The sequence below is a fragment of the Carcharhinus amblyrhynchos genome, unplaced genomic scaffold, assembly GCF_965287045.1.
Source record: "Carcharhinus amblyrhynchos unplaced genomic scaffold, sCarAmb.v2.hapA scaffold_58, whole genome shotgun sequence".
Taxonomy (NCBI): domain Eukaryota; kingdom Metazoa; phylum Chordata; class Chondrichthyes; order Carcharhiniformes; family Carcharhinidae; genus Carcharhinus; species Carcharhinus amblyrhynchos.
In genome coordinates this window covers 398,787-413,085 of record NW_027649798.1, presented here as the reverse complement: position 1 = coordinate 413,085, position 14,299 = coordinate 398,787, and positions in this window count along the sequence as shown.

The following is a 14,299-nucleotide window of genomic DNA, read 5'->3' as shown; positions in this document are numbered from 1 at the left end:
CCCCAAAGATGTGCTCTTAGGCTGATTGGTTTTACCAAATTGACACTATTCTCCCTTGAATCTGGCTAAGTCAGGGGTTCCATTCGTAGACACGCAGGGTAGAATAGGTGTAGGGTGATGCGGCGGCGCGGGCTCGTTGGGCCGAAGGGCCTGTTTCCCGTGCTGGGTTGTTCTTTGTTCTTTGTAAAGCAAATGAGCCATACAATATGTTGGAAGGTCCATAGGAATCAATTGATTCCCAGGGACGTCCCAAGGCTCTTGATCTTTATTTAGATCAGTCTCCTGTATCCCTCCATCTCCATCCCGCTCATGTGCCTAAGTTACTCTTAAACTACTCCAGCGCGCCTGCCTCCACCACCCTACTTGGCAGACCATTCCATACCCCCACTACCCTCTGTGTGAAAAACCTCCCTCTAACATCTGAATTATACCTCCCCCCTCCGTCACCTTAAGCCCGTAGCCCCTCATAGGTTTCCAACCTAGGAAAAAGCTTACCACTGTTCACTCTATCTATACCCTTCATAATCTGATACACATCTATAGATCTCCCCTCATCCTCCGCCTTTCTAAGGAGAACAGCCCCAATTTGCCCAATTTTTCCTCATAACCCAGTCCTTTCATACCAGGCAGCATCCTGGTAAACCGCCTCTGCACTCCCTCCAGGGTCTCCACGTCCTTCCAGTAGTAAAGCGACAAGAACTGGACGCAGAACTCCAAATGCGGCCTAACCAACGTTCTGTACGACTTGGCATTAGACTCCAGCTCTTATACTCTATACCCCTTCCTATAAAGGCTAACATACCATAAGCTTTCTTCACAACCTTCTCCACCTGTACTGCCACCTTCAAGGACTTGTGTACTTGCACCCCCAGGTCCCTCTGTGTTTCTATACTCTTAATAGGTCTACCATTTATTGTGTAACTCCCCCCTACATTCTTTCTTGATGTCACACTGCAACAACTGACATCCCTCCAGACTATCCACAACACCACCAACCTTCGTATCATCGGCAAACTTACCAACCCATCCCTCCACTTCCTCATCCAGGTCATTTGTAAATATCACACACAATGTTGTGCCGAGCTATGTCCAATCCCAAGATCAGTCTATCCCACTCCCTATCATTCTGCTGTGCTCCATGTACCTATCCAATAACCGCTTGAAAGTTCCTAAACTGTCCGACTTCACTATCACAGCAGGCAGTGCATTCCACACCCCAACCATTCCACACCCCCAGGGTGGTGAGGGATTGGAATGCCCTGCCTGCTGCAGTTGTAAATGCGCCTAGTTTGGGGGCGTTTAAGAGATCCGTGGATAGGTTTATGGACAAAAAGGGATTGGTTTAGGTTAGTGGGTCATTGTTTTGTAACTGGTCGGCGCAACATCGTGGGCCGAAGGGCCTGTTCTGCGCTGTAATGTTCTATGTTCTACGTTCAACCATTCATAAGAACATAGGAAATAGGAGCAGGAGTAGGCCATCTAGCCCTTCGAGCCTGCCCCGCCATTCAATAAGATCATGGCTGATCTGAAGCGGATCAGTTCCACTTTCCCGCTTTCTCCCCATAACCCTTAATTCCCTTGCCTACCAAAAACCTATCTACCCGTGACTTAAATATATTTAGCGAGGCAGCCTCCACCACTTCAACGGGCAGAGAATTCCAGAGATTCACCACCCTTTGAGTGAAGAAGTTCCTCCTCAACTCCGTTCTAAACTGCCCCCCACCCCACTTATCTTGAGGCCGTGCCCTCTAGTCCTGCTATCCTTTCTGAGCGGGAAGAATCTCTCTACCTCTACCCTATCCATCCCTTTCATTATCTTATACGTCTCTATAAGATCCCCCCTCAGCCTTCTAAACTCCAGCGAGTACAGACCCAGTCTATTTAGTCTCTGTTCATAGTCCAACCCCCTCATTTCCGGTATCAGCCTAGTGAACCTCCTCTGCACTCCCTCCAAGGCCAAAATATCCTTGCGCAAGTGCGGTGACCAAAACTGCACACAGACTCCAGCTGCGGCCTCACCAGTGCCCTGTACAGTTTCAGCAAGATCTCCCTGCTTTTATATTCAATCCCCCTCACTATGAAGGCCGCATACCATTTGCCTTCTTGATCACCTGCTGCACCTGCAGACTGGGTTTTTGCGACTCGTGCACAAGGACCCCCAGGTCCCTCTGCACCGTAGCATGCTGCAGCTTTTCACCCTTTAAATAATAATCCCTTCTACTATTATTTCTGCCAAAGTGGATAACCTCACACTTGCTAACATTATACTCCATCTGCCCTAACATTGTACTCCATCCTATCTACCTTAGAGATCCGTCCTATATCTCCTTATGGTATGGTACATACTGGTACTAATGATATAGGCAGGAAGAGTGATGAGGTCCTTGCAGCAGCAGTTTAGAGAGTTAGGTAGAAAGTTAAAAAGCAAGACCTCTGGGGTTATAATCTCAGGATTACTCCCTGTGCCACGTGCTAGTGAGGCTAGGAATAGGAAGATAATGCAGCTCAACACATGGCTAAGCAGCTGGTACGGAATGAACCTTATAGTTATGCCCCCTAGTAACAGCTACATCCACCCAAGGAAATAGTCTCTGCACGTCCACTCTATCAATCCCTCTCATCGTCTTATAAACCTCTATTAAGTCACCTCTCATCCTCCTCTGCTCCAAAGAGAAAAGCCCCAGCTCCCTCAACCTTTTCTCACAAGACCTACCCTCCAGAAAGCTACAACATAACTTGTCAATTTTTAAACTCAATGCCCTGGCCGATGAAGGCAAGCATGCCGTATGCCTTCTTGACTACCTTCTCCACCTGCATTGCCACTTTCAGTGACCTGTGTACCTGTACACCCAGATCCCTCTGCCTATCAATACTCCTAAGGGTTCTGCCATTTACTGTATATTTCCTATCTGTATTGTTTCTTGATTTTCAGAAGGCGTTTGACAAGGTACCTCACAAGAGGTTATTGCAGAAGGTCAGGGGGCATGGAGTTGGGGGTAGGGTGTTAGCGTGGATAGAGGATTGGTTGTCAAATAGGAGGCAGAGAGTGGGGGTCAATGGGTGCTATTCGGATTGGCGGTTGGTGACTAGTGGAGTGCCCCAGGGGTCGGTGCTGGGGCCTCAGCTATTTACCATTTATATAGATGATCTGGAGGAGGGAACCGAGTGTATGGTGTTGAAATTTGCTGATGACACCAAGATTGGTGGAACGGCAAATTGTGCGGAGGGTGTGGAGAGTCTGCAGAAGGATCTAGATAGGCTGGGCGAATGGGCCAGGAACTGGCAAATGGAATTTAATGTTGGCAAATGTGAGGTGGTCCACTTTGGTAGGAATAATGGTAGGAAGGACTATTACTTACGGGGCAAAAAACTGCAGCAGGCGATGGTGCAGAGGGACCTCGGGGTCCTTGTGCATGAGTCGCAAAAACCCAGCTTGCAGGTGCAGCAGGTGGTCAGGAAGGCAAATGGGATGCTGGCCTTCATAGCGAGGGGGATTGAATATAAAAGTAGGGAGGTCTTGCTGCAGCTGTATAGGGCATTGGTGAGGCCGCAGCTGGAGTACTGTGTGCAGTTTTGGGCGCCGTACTTACGCAAGGATATTTTGGCCTTGGAGGGAGTGCAGAGGAGGTTTACTAGGCTGATACCGGAGTTGAGGGGGTTGAGCTATGAGGAGAGGCTGAATAAACTAGGCTTGTACTCGTTAGAGTTTAGAAGAATGAGGGGAGATCTCATTGAGACGTATAAGATGATGAATAGGATGGATAGGATAGAGGTGGAGAGACTCTTCCCGCTCAGAAAGGACAGTAGGACGAGAGGGCAGAGCCTCAAGATAAAGGGGGGGGCGGTTTAGAACGGAGTTGAGGAGGAACTTCTTCACTCAAAGGGTGGTGAATCTCTGGAATTCTCTGCCCGTTGAAGTGGTGGAGGCTACCTCGCTAAATATTTTTAAGAAGCGGGTTGATGGGTTCTTGATAAGAGAGGGGATTAAGGGTTATGGGGAGAGGGCGGGAATGTGGAACTGAGCCACGACAGATCAGCCATGATCTTATTGAATGGCGGGGCAGGCTCGAAGGGCTAGATGGCCTACTCCTGCTCCTATTTCTTATCTTATGTTCTTATTAGACATTCTAAAATGCATTACCTCACATTAAACTCCATCTGCCATCCTTCCGCCCAAGTCTCCAACTGGTCTATATCCTGCTGTATCCTCTGATGGTCCTCATCGCGATTCTCAAACCCTCCAATCTTTGTGTTGGACTCAAATTTACTAATCAAACCAGTTACATTTTCCTCTAAATCACTTATACATATTACAAACAGCACTGATCCCCGAGGAACGCCATTTGTCACAGCCCTCCATTCATAAGAACATAAGAACATAAGAAATAGGAGCAGGAGTAGGCCATCTAGCCCTTCGAGCCTGCCCCGCCATTCAATAAGATCATGGCTGATCTGTCGTGGCTCAGTTCCACATTCCCGCCCTCTCCCCATAACCCTTAATCCCCTCGCTTATCAAAAACCCATCAACCCGCGTCTTAAAAATATTCAGCAAGGTAGCCTCCACCACTTCAACGGGCAGAGAATTCCAGAGATTCACCACCCTTTGAGTGAAGAAGTTCTTCCTCAACTCTGTTCTAAACCGCCCCCCCCTTTATCTTGAGGCTGTGCCCCCTAGTCCTACTGTCTTTTTTGAGCGGGAAGAGTCTCTCCACCTCTATCCTATCCATCCCATTCATCATCCTATACGTCTCAATGAGATCTCCCCTCATTCTTCTAAACTCTAACGAGTACAAGCCCAGTTTATTCAGCCTCTCCTCATAGCTCAACCCTTGCACCGTTCCACTGCTACCCTCTGTCTTCTTTGACCGATGTGGATGTGCCGGCGTTGGACTGGGGTAAACACAGTAAAATGTCTGACAACACCAGGTTTAAGTCCAACCAATTTATTTGATAGTAAACTCACTAGCTTTCGAGATTTCCCTCTTCGTCAGGTGAATGGAGAGTTCTGGCCTCAGACAGAGCGTATAAAGCACAGACGGTTTAGAGATTACTGATTAGAATGCAAATCTCTACACCTAACCTGCTGTTCAAGTCTTAAAGTGGCTGACAATGTGAGTGGAAGGAGCACTGATCACAGGTTAAAGAGATGTGTATTATCTCCAGACAGCACAGTTAGTGAGGTTTTGCAAACCCAGGCACTTTAAGACTTGAACAGCAGGTTAGGTGTAAAGATTCGCATTCTAATCAGTAATCTGTAAACTGTCTGTGCTTTATATGCTCTGTCTGAGGCCAGAACTCTCCATTCACCTGACGAAGAGGGAGTCAAAAGCTTGTGAGTTTACTATCAAATAAATCGGTTGGACTAAAACCTGGTGTTGTCAGACTTTTTACTATATTAAAATCAAACACAGTCAAACCTTGGGCAGGTCAATTGTACAATAGACAAACCTGTCTGGGCCTGATTCATCAATCTCCCATCAAAGGTCGATGCACCCTACTGATACTGAGCAGGAGATCATTGCACCCCATTGAAATGAACCGGCCTATTGTTAGAAGCCCAGATCGGGTCACTGAGAGTTCCTGCAGTTGGTTTAATCTGATAACAGGTTACATGTAAGCAGCAGCATGGAGATGGACACCTGGGGGTGGACCCTGGTGTCCTGTCTGACAGACATCAAGAAACCCAGTGGATATTGGAACCCCCTCCTGGGACCTCATTGGCTGGAAGCCAGAGAAGTTTCTGGAAAGGCAAGCAGGCAGAGGATAAAGAGACACATCTTCAGACACCAGGAGCAATGACTTGATGAAGGAGGCGACCCTTGACCATTCGGAAGGCTGACCAGAGAAGGAAGGGAGAAGCTTCCATCGAGACTCACCTTTGTGACACCAGACCAGAGGGACTCAGAGAATCGAGCCTGCAGTTTTAACCAAACCATCTTTGCGGGTGGTATACTTGAATCTGGGGTATCCTCTTGTTTTATGTGGATAATTTAAGGGTTACTAGTGTTATTATTAATAAACTTGTTGAACCTTTACTTGTGTTTGTCCTTTGTCCATCTTGCAAATAAGGGCACCGGGGTAAAACCTTGGAGTAAGCAAATTGGTTTAAAGTATCTGAGAATGAACAGGTAAAACACTTTGGAGAATGATAGGTCTGGCCCAAAAGTTAAAATTCTAAACTGGGGCAAGACCAATTTTGACGGTATCAGGCAGGAACTTTCAAAAGTTGATTGGGGGAGTCTGTTGGCAGGCAAAGGGATGTCTGGGAAGTGGGATGATTTCAAAAGTGTGTTAACCTGGGTTCAGGGTAAACACATTCCTCTTAGAGCGAAGGGCAAGGCTGGTAGAAGTAGGGAACCCTGGATGACTCGGGATATTGAGGGCCTGGTCAAGAAAAAGGAGGCACATGACATGCAGAGGCAGCTAGGATCAAGCGGATCCCTTGAAGAATATAGAGGGTGTAGGAATAGAACAAAGAACAAAGAAAATAATAGCACAGGAGCAGGTCCCCTCAGCCCTTCGGTACAGGATCTGATGTGCTGCCTGACTGAACTAAAATTACCTACCCTTCCAGGGACCCTAACCCTCTATTCCCATCCTATTCATGTACTTGTAAAGATGCCCCTTAAAACGCACTACCGTATCCGCTTCCACTCCCTCCCCCGGCAGCGAGTCCCAGGCACCCACCACCCTCTGTGTAAAAAATCTGCCTCGTACATCTCCTTTAAACCTTGCCCCTCGCACCTTAAACCTGTGCCCCTGAGTAATTGACTCTTCCACCCTGGGAAAAAGCTTCTGACTATCCACTCTGTCCATGGCCCTCATAGTCTTGTAGACTTCTATCAGGTCTCCCCTCAACCTCCATCGCTCCAGTGAGAACAAACCAAGTTTCTCCAACCTCTCCTCATAGCTAATGTCCTCCATACCAGGGGCAACATCCTGGTAAATCTTTTCTGTATCCTCTCCAAAGCCTCCACATCCTTCTGGTAGTGTGGTGACCAGAATTGAACACTATATTCCAAGTGCAGCCTAACTAAGGTTCTATAAAGCTGCAACCTGACTTGCCAATTTTTAAACTCAATGCCCTGGTCTATGAAGACAAGCATGCCGTATGCCTTCTCAACTACCTTCTCCACCTGCATTGCCACTTTCAGTGACCTGTGTACCTGTACACCCAGATCCCTCTGCCTATCAATACTCTAAAGGATTCTGCCATTTACTGTATATTTCCTATCTGTATTAGACCTTCCAAAATGCATTTCCTCACATTTGTCTGGATTAAACTCCATCTGCCATCTCTCTGCCCAAGTCTCCAACTGATCTATATCCTGCTGTATCCTCTGATGGTCCTAGAACAAAGAGAACAAAGAACAAAGAACAACCCAGCACGGGAAACAGGCCCTTCGGCCCAACGAGCCCACCCCGCCGCATCACCCTACACCTATTCTACCCTGCATGTCTACGAATGGAACCCCTAACTTAGCCAGATTCAGGGGAGAATAGTGTCAATTTGGTAAAACCAATCAGCCTAAGAGCACATCTTTGGGGTGTGGGAGGAAACCGGAGCGCCCGGAGGAAACCCACGCAACCACAGGGAGAATGCACAAACTCCCACAGACACAGGCCCAAATCCATGTATCTGCACAGCTAGCAGTGATAGTCACCGAGCTGTTGCGGCGCCCGTCTACCGGTCCAGGATCAAGCACACACACCGACACGAAGTACTAGGCCACTCCCGGAACCTCCAAGAGCAGCCCATGCACGACCCACCGTCTGCATGCCCCTCGTTTGACACGAGGTGGACCTCCACCTGCGGAGTGAAAAGACAAAAACGTTAATCTTACAAGCCTGCCTTTCCGGTGTCTCCCGAGGTTCTGACCTTATTTAATAGCCCCTACCGTAAGAGGTGATTGCGGAGCCTCTGGCTCTGATCTTCAGGTCGTCGTTGGTCTCTGGTATAGTACCGGAAGATTGGAGGACAGCAAATGTTGTCCCATTGTTTAAGAAGGGGAGAAGAGACTTCCCTGGGAATTATAGACCAGTGAGTCTTACTTCTGTGGTGGGTAAGGTTTTGGAAAGGATTATTAGAGACAGGATTTATAGTTATTTGGAGAGTAATGAATTGATTAGAGACAGTCAGCATGGTTTTGTAGCGGGTAGGTCGTGCCTTACTAACCTTATCGAGTTCTTTGAGAAAGTGACCAAAGAGGTGGATGGGGGTAAGGCAGTTGACGTGGTGTATATGGATTTTAGTAAGGCGTTTGATAAGGTTCACCATGGTAGGCTTCTGCAGAAAATGCAGATGTATGGGATTGGGGGTGATCTAGGGAATTGGATCAGGAATTGGCTAGCAGATAGGAGACAGAGGGTGGTGGTTGATGGTAAATATTCGTCATGGAGTTCAGTTACGAGTGGTGTGCCTCAGGGATCTGTTTTGGGGCCACTGCTGTTTGTGATTTTTATTAATGATCTGGATGAGGGTATAGTTGGGTGGATTAGTAAATTTGCTGATGACACCAAAGTCGGAGGTGTGGTAGATTGTGAGGAAGGGTGTCATAGTTTGCAGGGTGACTTAGAAAGGTTGCAGAGCTGGGCCGCGAGGTGGTGGATGGAGTTTAATGCAGAGAAATGTGAGGTAATTCATTTCGGTAGGAATAACAGATGTGTTGAGTATAGGGCTAACGGGAGGACTTTGAATAGTGTGGATGAACAGAGGGATCTAGGTGTATGTGTACATAGATCCCTGAAAGTTGGGAATCAAGTAGATAAGGTTGTTAAGAAGGCATACGGTGTCTTGGCGTTTATTGGTAGGGGGATTGAATTTAGGAGTTGCAGCGTCATGTTGCAACTGTACACAACTCTGGTGTGTCCGCACTTGGAGTATTGTGTGCAGTTCTGGTCCCCACATTACAGGAAGGATGTGGAGGCTTTGGAGAGGGTGCAGAGGAGGTTTACCAGGATGTTGCCTGGTATGGAGGGGAGATCCTATGAGGAGAGACTGAGAGATTTGGGGTTGTTTTCGCTGGAAAGAAGACGGCTAAGAGGGGACCTTATTGAAACATATAAGATGATTAGAGGTTTAGACAGGGGAGACAGTGATAGCCTTTTTCCTACGATGGAGAAAGCTAGCACGAGGGGGCACGGCTTTAAATTAAGGGGGGGTAGTTATAGGACTGATGTCAGGGGTAGGTTCTTTACCCAGAGGGTGGTGAGGGACTGGAATGCCCTGCCAGCTGCAGTTGTAAATGCGCCTAGTTTGGGGGCGTTTAAGAGATCCGTGGATAGGTTTATGGACGAAATGGGATTGGTTTAGATTAGTGGGTTAGTGTTGTTTTTTTTTAAAAGCTGGTCGGCGCAACATCGTGGGCCGAAGGGGCTGTTCTGCGCTGTAATGTTCTATGTTCTATAACCCTCCATCCTCGTTTCACTCATGTGTCTATGTAACTGAACCTTAAACGAGTCCAACGTTCCTGCCCCCACCACCCTACTCGGTAGCGCGTTCCAGACCCCCACAACTCTCTGCATAAAGAACCTTCCTCTCACTTCCAAATTATACCTCTCCCCGCCTCACCCTTAAATCATGACCTCTCGTGTTTGTACCCAGTCTAGGGAACAGTCTCTCACTATTAACTCTATCTATTCCCTTCAGTATCTTATATACCTCTATCATGTCTCCCCTCAATCTCCGTCTTTCCAAGGAGAAAAGTCCCAGTTTCTCCAACCTTTCCTCGTAACCCAGCCCCTCCATGCCAGGCAACATCCTCATCGCTATCCGCAAATCCACCAACCTTTGTGTCATCTGCAAACTTACTAATCAAACCAGTTACATTTTCCTCCAAATCATTTATATATATTACAAACAGCAAAGGTCCCAGCACTGATCCCTGAGGAATGCTACTAGTCACAGCCCTCCATTCAGAAACACACCCTTCCCCTGCTACCCTCCGTCTTCTTTGACCGAGCCAGTTCACCTCTGATCCCATGTGACTTCACCTTCTGCACCAATCTGCCATGAGGGACCTTATCAAAGGTCTTACTGAAGTCCATATAAACAACATCCACTGCTCTACCATCATCAATCATCATCACTTCCTCAAAAAACTCAATCAAGTTAGAGTTAAGAGAGAAATCAGGAGGGCAAAAAGGGGACACGAGATTGTTTTGGCAGATAAGGCAAAGGAGAATCCAAAGACTTCTACAAACACATAAAGGGCAAAAGAGTAACAAGAGAGCAAGTAGGGCCTCTTAAGGATCAACAAGGTCATCTATGTGTGGATCCACAAGAGATGGGTGAGATTCTAAATGAATATTTCTCATCAGCATTTACTGTTGAGAAATGCATGGATACGGGGGGGGGGTGGGGGGGGGGGTTGGAGAGGTGGCACAGTGGTTGGCACTGCTATCTCACAGAGCCAGGGATCTGGGTTTGATTCCCAGCTTGGGTCACTGTCTGTGTGGAGTTTGCACTTTCTCCCCATATAGAACATAGAACATTACAGCGCAGAACAGGCCCTTCGGCCCACGATGTTTCGCCGACCAATTAAGAAAAAAGCAATGACCCTCTAACCTAAACCAATCCCTTTCCATCCATAAACCTATCCACGGATCTCTTAAACGCCCCCAAACTAGGCGCATTTACAACTGCAGCAGGCAGGGCATTCCAATCCCTCACCACCCTCTGGGTAAAGAACCTACCCCTGACATCCGTCCGATAACTAACCCCCCCTTAATTTAAAGCCATGCCCCCTCGTGCTAGCTTTCTCCATCCGAGGAAAAAGGCTACCACTGTCTACCCTATCTAAACCTCTAATCATCTTATGTGTTTCAATAAGGTCCCCTCTTAGCCGCCTTCTTTCCAGCGAAAACAACCTCAAATCCCTCAGTCTCTCCTCATAGGACCTCCCCTCCATACCAGGCAACATCCTGGTAAACCTCCTCTGCACCCTCTCCAATGCCTCCACATCCTTCCTATAATGTGGGGACCAGAACTGTACACAATACTCCAAGTGCGGACGCACCAGAGTTTTGTACAGTTGCAACATGACGTTGCGGCTCCTAAATTCAATCCCCCTACCAATAAACGCCAAGACACTGTATGCCTTCCTAACAACCTTATCGACTTGATTTCCAACTTTCAGGGATCTACTTCTGAGTCTTACTTCTGTTGTGGGCAAGGTTTCAGAAAAAATTATTAGGGATAGGATTTATAGTTATTTGGAGAGTAATGAATTGATTGGAGATAGTCAGCATGGTTTTGTAGCGGGTAGGTCGTGCCTTACTAACCTTATTGAGTTTTTTGAGAAAGTGACCAAAGAGGTGGATAGGGGTAAGGCAGTTGACGTGGTGTATATGGATTTTAGTAAGGCGTTTGATAAGGTTCACCATGGTAGGCTTCTGCAGAAAATGCAGATGTATGGGATTGAGGGTGATCTAGGGAATTGGATCAGGAATTGGCTAGCGGATAGGAGACAGAGGGTGGTGGTTGATGGTAAATATTCGTCATGGAGTTCGGTTACGAGTGGTGTGCCTCAGGGATCTGTTTTGGAGCCACTGCTGTTTGTAATTTTTATAAATGATCTGGATGAGGGTATAGTTGGGTGGATTAGTAAATTTGCTGATGACACCAAAGTCGGAGGAGTGGTAGATTGTGAGGAAGGGTGTCATAGTTTGCAGGGAGACTTAGATAGGTTACAGAGCTGGGCCGAGAGGCGGCGGATGGAGTTTAATGCGGAAAAGTGTGAGGTAATTCACTTTGGCAGGAATAACAGATGTGTAGAGTATAGGGCTAACGCATTAAACTCCATCTGCCACCTCTCGGCCCAGCTCTGCAACCTGTCCAAGTCTCTCTGTAAACTATGATACCCCTCTTCACTTTCTACCACTCCTCCGACTTTGGTGTCATCAGCAAATTTACTAATCCACCCAACTATACCCTCATCCAGATCATTTATAAAAATTACAAACAGCAGTGGCCCCAAAACAGATCCCTGAGGCACACCACTTGTAACCGAACTCCATGACGAATACTTTCCATCAACCACCACCCTCTGTCTCCTATCTGCTAGCCAATTCCTGATCCAATTACCTAGATTACCCTCAATCCCATACATCTGCATTTTCTGCAGAAGCCTACCATGGTGAACCTTATCAAACGCCTTACTAAAATCCATGTATACCACGTCAACTGCCTTACCCCCATCCACCTCTTTGGTCACTTTCTCAAAAAACTCAGTAAGGTTAGTAAGGCACGACCTACCCTTCACAAAACCGTGCTGACTATCTCCAATCAATTCATTACTCTCTAAATAACTATAAATCCTATCCCTAATAATTTTTTCTAAAACCTTGCCCACAACAGAAGTAAGACTCACCGGTCTATAATTCCCGGGGAAGTCTCTGTTCCCCTTCTTAAACAATGGGACAACATTCGCTAACCTCCAATCTTCTGGCACTATACCTGTGACCAACAACGACTTGAAGGTCAGAGCCAGAGGCTTTGCAGTCGCCTCCCTTGCCTCCCAGAGAATCCTAGGGTAAATCCCGTCCGGCCCAGGGGACTTATCTATTTTCAAACCCTCAAGAATATCTAGCACATCCTCCTTATCAACTGCAATACTGTCCAGTTTACAACCCTGTAACCCAGTGTTCTCCACAACTACATTTACATCTCCCTGCGTGAATACCAAAGAGAAATATTTGTTCAGTGCCTCTCCGATCTCTTCCGGTTCCGCACATAACTTCCCACTGCTGTCTCTGACTGGCCCTAATCTTGCCCTAACCAATCCTCTATTCTTAACATACCTATAGAACGCCTTAGGATTCTCCTTAATCCTAACAGCCAAAGTCTTCTCGTGTCCTCTTTTAGCTCTTCTTAACTCACTCTTTAACTCCCTCCTAGCCAATCTAAAGCTTTCTAGTGCACTACCTGAGCCCTCAAGTTTCATCCGGACATAAGCCTCCTTTTTCCTTCTAACCAGCGAATCAACTTTTTTAGTGCACCACGGTTCCCTAGATCGACCATTTCCTCCTTGTCTGACAGGGACATACTTATCAAGGACTCGCAGTAGCTGCTCCTTGAATAAACTCCACATTTCGGATGTTCCAATACCCTGTAGTTTCCTAGTCCAACGTATGCTTCCTAATTCTCTCCTAATAGCCTCATAATTACCCTTACCCCAGCTATAACTACTGCCCCGAGGTTCATGCCTATCCCTTTCCATCACTAAGGTGAACGTAACCGAATTGTGGTCACTATCACCAGAATGCATAAGAACATAAGAACATAAGAAATAGGAGCAGGAGTAGGCCATCTAGCCCTTCGAGCCTGCCCCGCCATTCAATAAGATCATGGCTGATCTGTCACTGCTCAGTTCCACTTTCCCGCCCTCTCCCCATAACCCTTAATCCCCTCTCCTATCAAAAACCCATCAACCCGCGTCTTAAAAATATTTAGCGAGGCAGCCTCCACCACTTCAATGGGCAGAGAATTCCAGAGATTCACCACCCTTTAAGTGAAGAAGTTCCTCCTCAACTCTGTTCTAAACCGCCCCCCCTTTATCTTGAGGCTGTGCCCCCTAGTCCTACTGTCTTTTTTGAGCGGGAAGAGTCTTTCCACCTCTATCCTATCCATCCCATTCATCATCTTATACGTCTCAATGAGATCTCCCCTCATTCTTCTAAACTCTAATGAGTACAAGCCCAGTTTATTCAGCCTCTCCTCATAGCTCAACCCCCTCAACTCCGGTATCAGCCTAGTAAACCTCCTCTGCACTCCCTCCAAGGCCAAAATATCTTTGCGCAGGTGCGGCGCCCAGAACTGCACACAGTACTCCAGCTGCGGCCTCACCAATGCCCTATACAGCTGCAGCAAGACTTCCCTACTTTTATATTCAATCCCCCTCGCTATGAAGGCCAGCATCCCATTCGCCTTCCTGACCACCTGCTGCACCTGCAAGCTGGGTTTTTGCGACTCATGCACAAGGACCCCGAGGTCCCTCTGCACCGTCGCATGCTGCAGTTTTTCGCCCCGTAAGTAATAGTCCTTCCTACCATTCTTCCTACCAAAGTGGACCATCTCACACTTGCCAACATTAAATTCCATTTGCCATTTCCTGGCCCATTCGCCCAGCCTATCTAGATCCTTCTGCAGACCAACTTCCAAGTCTAACACCTGGTCTGGCTCATTTCCCAGCACCAAATCCAATATAGCCTCACCTCTAGTTGGCCTATGAACCAGGGCAGGTGATGGATCTCTCGGTAGGGGAGCATCTTGGGAATGGTGATCATAATTCTATCTCCT